This window comes from Lissotriton helveticus, chromosome 5_1 (genome assembly GCF_964261635.1).
Source record: "Lissotriton helveticus chromosome 5_1, aLisHel1.1, whole genome shotgun sequence".
NCBI lineage: Eukaryota > Metazoa > Chordata > Amphibia > Caudata > Salamandridae > Lissotriton > Lissotriton helveticus.
Window position 1 is genome coordinate 1,003,535,592 of NC_136065.1, and position 9,408 is coordinate 1,003,544,999.

Genomic DNA, 9,408 nt, shown 5'->3' on the forward strand with positions numbered 1-9,408 from the left:
AGTGATGTGGCAGGGGAATGGCAAAGTTGGAGGCACATGAATACGTGGTGGGTAATAAAGGAGAAAAAGGACAGTAATGTGGGCATTTGGGTAGTGACTAGGTTACAGACAGCAGCGTGTGGTAATGGGCAGTGAATAAGGTGGAGGCAAGGGTAGAAGAAACAGGTGAGAGGTAACTGAGGCTTTCCCAGGGTAAATGTCACAAATATTGACTCCAAAATATTGCATAACCTAAATGTATAAAAAATATTGATGCTATAATAATATTGCATTTGTCACCCCGAGTGGGATGGGCATGCTCAGACGTGAGTCCCATGCTCTCCACACCACTGGAGTCAAGCTATCCTGGCTGAAGATGGCTGATAGCCAGAAACCGGTCCTAGGATGCTTGATTCCGGTCCAGGAAAGACATCGCTTGGCAGTTCGGGCTTGACTGTTCCCATGAGGCACAGGGTCAAGGCTGATTTGCATATGGCCATGTCTGAACTCGGGTGGTGTGGAGTGCAAAAAAACAATGGATTTAGGCCCAGATCTCTGTACTGGGATGAATGTATGACATTGTTCTGCATTCTGTCCATCAACTGTTGTTTTTGTATTTGTCACCCCGAGTGGGATGGGTATGCTCAGACGTTAGTCCCATGCTCTCCACACCACTGGAGTCAAGCTATCCTGGCTGAAGATGGCTGATAGTCAGAAACCAGTCCTAGGATGCTTGATTCCGGTCCAGGAAAGACATGGCTTGGTAGTTCGGGCTGGACTGTTCCCATGAGGCACAGGGTCAAGGCTGATTTGCATATGGCCATGTCTGAACTCGGGTGGTGTGGAGTGCAAAAAAACAATGGATTTAGACCCAGATCTCTGTACTGGGTTGAATGTATGACATTGTTCTGCATTCTGTCCATCAACCGTTGTTTTTGCATTTGTCACCCCGAGTGGGATGGGTATGCTCAGACGTGAGTCCCATGCTCTCCACACCACTGGAGTCAAGCTATCCTGGCTGAAGACGGCTGATAGCCAGAAACCGGTCCTAGGATGCTTGATTCCGGTCCAGGAAAGACATCGCTTGGCAGTTCGGGCTTGACTGTTCCCATGAGGCACAGGGTCAAGGCTGATTTGCATATGGCCATGTCTGAACTCGGGTGATGTGGAGTGCAAAAATACGATGGATTTAGGCCCAGATCTCTGTACTGGGATGAATGTATGACATTGTTCTGCATTCTGTCCATCAACTGTTGTTTTTGTATTTGTCACCCCGAGTGGGATGGGTATGCTCAGACGTTAGTCCCATGCTCTCCACACCACTGGAGTCAAGCTATCCTGGCTGAAGATGGCTGATAGTCAGAAACCAGTCCTAGGATGCTTGATTCCGGTCCAGGAAAGACATGGCTTGGCAGTTCGGGCTGGACTGTTCCCATGAGGCACAGGGTCAAGGCTGATTTGCATATGGCCATGTCTGAACTCGGGTGGTGTGGAGTGCAAAAAAACGATGGATTTAGGCCCAGATCTCTGTACTGGGTTGAATGTATGACATTGTTCTGCATTCTGTCCATCAACCGTTGTTTTTGCATTTGTCACCCCGAGTGGGATGGGTATGCTCAGATGCGAGTCCCATGCTCTCCACACCACTGGAGTCAAGCTATCCTGGCTGAAGATGGCTGATAGCCAGAAACCAGTCCTAGGATGCTTGATTCCAGTCCAGGAAAGACATGGCTTGGCAGTTCGGGCTGGACTGTTCCCATGAGGCACAGGGTCAAGGCTGATTTGCATATGGCCATGTCTGAACTGGGGTGGTGTGGAGTGCAAAAAAACGATGGATTTAGGCCCAGATCTCTGTACTGGGGTGAATGTATGACATTGTTCTGCATTTTGTCCATCAACTGTTGTTTTTGCATAATAATATCAAAGGCAGTGTTTCTCAACCTTTTTAGTTCTATGGGCCCCTTATTCAATCATTACTGGAATCCGGGTACCCCATTGAATCATTATTGGAATCTGAGGATTCCCATTTAATTAATTACTGGACGCCATGGATGCCAGCTTAACCAATCTCAATTAATTGAACCTCAAAAGAATACAGAAAAATACAAACACAAGTATTCATCAAAAAAAATACACAACTGATGAAAACATGTGATCCCATAGGGGAGCAACTAAATGGAACATACTGATTTGTGAGAGAGTTGTAGAAATGACCAAGTGGTCGTACCTGATTCACAATTGGAGATATACCCATAATATGGAAATGATATAAAACAATTCCCAACAGGCCATTGTGGGTGAAACTTACCTATACGCAAGCGCCAAGAAAAACCTTTTGATCAGAAGTGATCCACCCAACACATCTGACCTTGTTAATCTGCTGGTGGAGATGAGGACCCTCCCTATGTATTTGTGAAACCAATGGGTGACTTTATTTGTGTTTGAGTAAAGCATTTTGATAGCCCTTTAGTCAGATGTGGGATATTGACCAAAACTACTACATAAGGAGTAGTAGAAACTGGTATATTTATTGTGGAGTGGATAAATGCCGAGGGAGAGTTCAAGGGAACTGCTCTTATTTGATCACAAACGGTCCTCCCCCGATTTCTTGAAAGTAATATCCTAGTGGGAGATGAATGGGACCAAAGTGCCCCAGGTGTGAGAGCTAGCCCTTGATCATGATTTGGTATAAAACAGACAACAATGGACATGAGGTCCCTGAGAATGAACCTCTTTCTCTGTTATGGGCAAGGGCTGCCCCCAGGTAGGGCTCTTGATGCAATTGTGTAGAACGAGCACACACAGAGAGTACCTTCTGTCACATGTTGATTTCTCAGACCAGTTCGATGTTGAATGATGGAACTATGCATACCAGTTTAAGCTTTTACAATTGCAATGAGTCTAGGATCGCAAATATTAAATGGGCCTTTTACCAAGGGCACTAATTTCAAGTAGAATTCAGACTCTATCTTCAAATTAACTAGGTTCATTTTACCCTTACTGCTTCCCTGCCCTAGATTTCTATCCTTTGCTTGAGCACAAGTCCCACTATCCTTTTTCTTTTCGGGCTTGCTGGTGAAAACCAGGAAATGTCTCTGTATTTGATTGGTGGACCACAGCTAAGACAATGGCCTTATGAGACCACCGGAAAATTCAGCAGACTCCCTCACTTGGTAGAGTTCCATGTGAGGTAAACTGTGGGCAATTGAATTATCAGGAAAGTTTCTGAGGAGGTTGGCTCCTGGTGGATTTATAATGAAACCCAGTTCTTTCTTCACTGTAATTATTTATTCTGTTAGGGCTACTAAAGCTAAGGTCAATATAACACTGTGGTTAATTTGTCGTGAGCCATTGCTGTGAGACGTGGGGTAGAAGTTGAACTTGGTTTCAAATAGTTCATTGGCATTTTACATTTACCCATAGTTCTGGAAGGCTCATACAACAGATGAAAGAGGAGAGGCATGTACCAGTCATGATCAGCAGCAGAAGGGTGCAGATGGGTCCACTTTTGTGTGTGTCCAGCACAGTGGGATGCATTCCTAATCTCTGTCACTTTACCCATCACTGACATCATCCCAATCCATGTCAAACTCCCAGTGTCAGTCACAATCACATCCTTGCCACCCTTTTAAACTCTGTTAACATTCCCAACCCTATCACTTAACCAAACCCTGCCATGCTTACCATACCTCTCATGCTCCATATTTCTGTCACCCTCTCTGTCACTGTCATGCTTTCCTTCCTTGTTACCTGCACTACCACATCAACCTCCTATTTACTGCAGCAGTCCCTCCTAATTCCTGTCACCATCCCACTTCCTGTCATTCTTCCCACCACTGACACACTGCCCACCCATGTACATTACTTGTCCATTTCTCTGTCACCATCCTTGACAGCATCCCCTCCCTGTGATCCTCCCTTCCAATCCCTGTCATGCACCTAGTTCCACTCACTCTTCCCACCCATGTCACCCTCACAGTCCCTGTCACCCTCCCAATCCCTATCATACTCTGGGCCTTATCACCCACTCTAACCATGAGACACTTACAGTCCATGTTGTACTGACAGTCCCTATCACTCTCATTATCTTATTTCACACTTCCAAACCCAATAACACTCTTAGTTCTTATCAACCTGTAAATTTCTGTCACTCTACTATACCATGTGACAATGTCAGTAATCCCTGTCACACTTCCAATAGCTGCCAACCTCCCCATCCCAGTCACACTTTCAGTGCATGTTACATTCAATTCCTAACAACCTTCTTAGATCGGTGACGCTTCCAAAAGCTGTCACACTCCCAGTCATGCTCCAAATATCTGTCACCCCAACATTCTTGTCACATTTCCAGTCCAGTGGAGGTGCGATCCTGGAAAAGAAAAGTGATTGACAAAAGGTAACGTGAGTCACAGGGTCTTCTCTGTAATGGGAGAACAAGGGAAACCCAGCACCATGATCGCAGGATAAGTAGGGGTGGGTGGAACTCATAGAATATGACACCACAGAATTCCGCAGAGTTCCATAAAACTTCCACAAGATTCCACTGTGTTCCGTCAGAGGGTATAAACGGGCATGTCACGGTGCTTACACAGTGATTTAGTGCTGGTAGCATGTTCCACTCTAAAATATCAGCACACACAGCCCTCTACGGCGTGCCAGAGTGTGCAGCTACTTAAGTTGATTTTGCTGCCGCTCGAGTACACTTGCTATTTGAGTGGCAGTCTTCTGATTGCAAACGTTTACGACCGTCTGTGTTAGAAAAATCTTGCCGGAAGTCCTCCTAGTTTTCAGAAATCGAGTGTGGGGATGCCAAAACTTGCTCTTGCTTGCCATCTTTGGGCCTCATTAAGATGCCGGTTGGAAAAGCTCTGAGCGGCATTCGATTTGTCACAATCCGTGTCGGAACCCATGTTTTTGACTGAATCAGAAACTTTTCTGACAGACACCGACCGATGTGGATACAATTTAACGGTTCGGTACTTCCGACATGGTTCCGATCGGCATTCGGAGAAACCGAGTCAATTGGAGCCAAATCGTTCACGTCTATGGACCGCGTTTCTGACTGCTGTATTACAATTTCAGTTCTGGAGAGCCTTTTCGATTCGGTTTGTCCAACACGGATCGGCTGTCAGAAGCTCACTTTGGGGGCCTGTAGCAGGTTCCCTTCATCCAGAGGCCATGGGCCCCCTCTTTGCAATCATGCACAGTGTGGCAGGCACCATTGGGTGTCCACCACAGGGTGCAAGGTTTTCTGCCACCACCCCTTTCTTCAATGGGAGCCTGTGTTGTTGGTCGCAACACAGACTTCCATTGAAGTCAAAGGGGGTGTCTGACCGAATGGTGTTCTGAAACATCTTAATTGTACGGTCAGACTCCCCGAACCCGAATTGGTCGGAAAACATTCCAACAAGGCAGGGGTTGGAATGTTTTCCGACTGACATGGTAATGAGGCCCTTACTGTTCTGGAGCCATACGCAAGACGAAATTCTACCACGTGGCGATTGGCGCGTTTTGTCCTGAACTTGGCATTACAAGAGTAACACAGAGTCACCAAAGTTGTGCCAATTCCGTCGGTGGAACAGAATATTTCACCCACACTTAATGATAACGAGAGTTGATGCAGAACTGCAGATAGCTGGATGGATGTGAAAACACAGAGTTGGGAGACACCCTCCTAGACTTATCCTAGACTTAACTTTTTTCAAAAAAGAATCAAACAACACAAAAATTGAGACTGAAGGTCACAAGTCTACAGTGTTTGATCCCATTGCCGTCTGGCCCCAGCTTTTACAAACCTTACAATCTACAGTATTTGCATTAAACTATCACTCAGATAAACTTGACTTACAAGTCGACCTTCTAAACACACTAGCTGTTTACACAGCAGGGATTGACAACAAATTGAAAGGCCTGAATGCCCTTATTACAAAAGCACAATCCAAAGTCAACCTGACCCAAGCGAAATGCTGCTGCTCACCAATCATAGATAGCCTGTCAACGCTTCCCCTGTTCCTTACCCTGGTCTTGACAGAAATAAGGAAATTACCATGAGGTTCACATGACACACCACATTGCACATGTTTGCCCACAAACAATGTAACTATTCAGAAAGCTAATGACCAAAGTAGAAACCAGAATAAAACAAGCAACGGTAACAAGGCCTTACCAGCAAAAACCGACACTCAACTGACCTACCTCCCAGCATCAGTAACGTCCCCAGATAGGCAAGTGGCTCCTAAAGAGTTCAGCATCTTTCAAACCACCAAATTAAATAATAAAAACAATATCACGCTAAAAACAGAAATAGCTTCTACGTCAGAGATAAAGCAAGACACTAACACCAAGACGTGGCCCCGTGATCGAGACCAATGATTAAACCCCCTCAAAACCAATACTTAAGCAAAAGGGAAAGGAAGAGACTAAGGAAAAAACATAATAAACACAGCACAGTGGTCCCTCATGTCGAAAAGGACAATATACGTCGCAGTTCAATCAACTCCGCGAGTTCGGATAGCACTTTTTAACCATCACAAAATTCCTCTCCGCAAGCAACCACAGAGGCAATCAGTAAGAAGCTTTTGTCACCCATCCTCAGTAAAAGCCATAAGGATTCATCTGCGGCTAGGGGCGAGGTCTTAGTAAAGTCTCTACACCACCTGACTTTAGATGACCCAGAAAGAGCTATCAAACCAGAAACATTGAATCATATGGCTATGATTAGAACAGAAGACCAGACAGCTTCAACAAACACGGCCAATTTATCAAGGGAAAACAAAAATAGGGTAATGATAGGCCAGTATGAGGACGAGTACAGGTCAAGACGCAAGGAGAACTTCCACATAACACTATTCAAGAATTGGGACACAATACAAACAGGCAAATGTCCCTCCAGGTTTGAGGGCCCCCAACCCCAAAAAGAACAAGCGGGTCAGAAGCTACAGTTACTCCATACCCAAAGGAGAATCTATTTACCACAGACAACAGATAAAAAGAATCATAAGACCTCTGGTCAGGTCTTTACAACAATAAATCCAAAAAACAAATTGTTATTTATCCCTGAATATTACACCCAAGGACCTCATGACATCCTGAACAGAGGGAACATCTTGAAACTCTTCAAAAATATCCCCGAACTCCGCCATATTGAATCCAATGACATAACCTCAATCGAATTCAAACCTATTAGAAGTAACCAACTCTCCGAACCAACGTTAATCACTTTCTCAACTGTAGTAATTAAGGAGCAAGTTTTATTAATGTCTGACTTACTCAACAAATGGGGAAAATAGCCCAACAACTTGAACCACGGTAGCCATCAGTTCTTGCAAAACCACCGGCCTTATTAGACCAATCAGGCCCATCAACCCTTTCAATACTAAGATCTGCCAAAAGCCGATCCCCAGGAAAGGCATAACGCCCTGAAACAGAGGAGGTTAAAATGATGGCGTCTGACTGGGCATGGCTGCCAGCGGCCCTGGACAGGGGTAACCAAAATTGAACTGGTATTCAACCCGGTCTCTCAGTATGCTCTTGGAATATCAACGGTCTTACCCCGAAACGTCAACCCACCGATGTGATAAAGTTCTTAAAAACCCATGAGATCATTCATACTTATTCAGGAAACATGGTCCCTGATCAGTCTTCCAATAGAAGGATACCTGGAATACAGAGTCCCAGCTCAGAAGTTGCATAAATCCGGTCGACCCAGCGGCGGTCTTTCAATCTATATTTCAGTAAAGCTCAATGTCAACATTGCAAAAATGACATTCAAGGAAGATTGGATCTCTGGGATAAGGATAGGGAATACCAAATACACCGACCAACTGATCCTGATTAACGTTTACATCTCACCAAGTACCAAGGATAAAAAACCGAAGTTCAATCATCTAATTCAGACCTTGTGTAATCTAGAAAGTATTTACAACAGACCAGCCTGTCTAGTATCTGGCGACTATAAAACAAATCTTTTTCAAGAACTTCCAGAAGAATACGTGGCCCCGTGGCCTGACATCCTCGAACAAACAAAACCATCTGCCACCAAATATAGTAAAATTGGTGAATATATGGTTCTCCAATTCAGTGCCCTAGGCTACACAATCTTGAATGGTCGTTTCCCTAAGGATAACCCACTGAACTGGACAAGGTCAAATGGCCTTATTCATTCCTTCCTAGACTACACCGTTTGTAACATGGAAATCTTCCCCCTGATCGAGAATTACACCATAGTTGCTCAAGGTGACAGTGATCACCGTCCTCATCACAATGTCATCTAACCTAGCACATCACGCCGTAACCAACCAAACCTCAGGAGGAGATTATACTGAAAACCTCAAAAGGTTGAAATGGTCTGATCCAATTATACCAGCAATAATGAGTAAATGTAGAGTCTTGCAAAACCAAAGGAGCACCAACGAATCATCACCAGTTACGGCATGGGACCGTTTCTCCCAGGAACTGCTTAAAAACTTTTCCCCCACCTCAGGAAACACCAAAAAATGCAATCCAGCAACAATAACAGATGAAATCAAGAAATTAAAATCAAAACGTGACAGTATGTTAAGACAACTTCGTAAGCATCCAGGGGAAGATCATAAATTCAATAACTACAAGGTCACCCAGAAAGCACTTCGACAAGCAATATTTCACAGAAAAAACAAACGCTCTGAACAGTTTTGGTTAAAACTGATATATGCGAATAAAAGTCATAACCCAAAAGCTTTCTGGTCACTCGTCAACTCCAAAATACACAAGCAAGGAGGTTTAAGTACCGCTAACATCCCTGAAGCCGAATGGGTACTTTATTTAACAACGCATTTTGAGGAACTAGAAAAAAAAGCTGGTCCACCCGTCAATTCACCAGCAATGGCCCAACAACCCAATTGCTGCCGATCGCCGGGCACAACGGATGCAGCCTCATCAAAGAAAAAAGCTGAATGCAGCACAAGGACACCACTGGCAACCAATACTAAATCCTTGCTTCAGTCTTTAGAACCACCTGACCATGCATTTACAAACTTGAGAATTACCATGGATAAAATAGTTCGAATCATAACTGAGGGTCACACTGACGGCGCCCCAGGGCTGAATGGCCTACCACAGGCGTTGTTTAAACAAGACACAGAATTCTGGGCCCATCAACTGGCACCCCTCTTTTCCCACTGCTGGTCTAACTCTATCATACATCCAAACTAGCTCGCAATATCCGTCCTGTTGGACAAAGCGGTTTCCTCAGGAACGTTTATGCACGGCTGCTTCGTGGACTTTAAGGCCGCTTTTGATTGTGTGCCTCGAAGCCTACTATGACTCAAATTGTGGAAATGGGGGATTCCACCAATGCTTCTACGAGCTATAATTGAGCAACACACCAATACTTGGATCCGCATAAAACTTGGGGACGGATCACACTCCTCAAGGAAAATACTAACATCA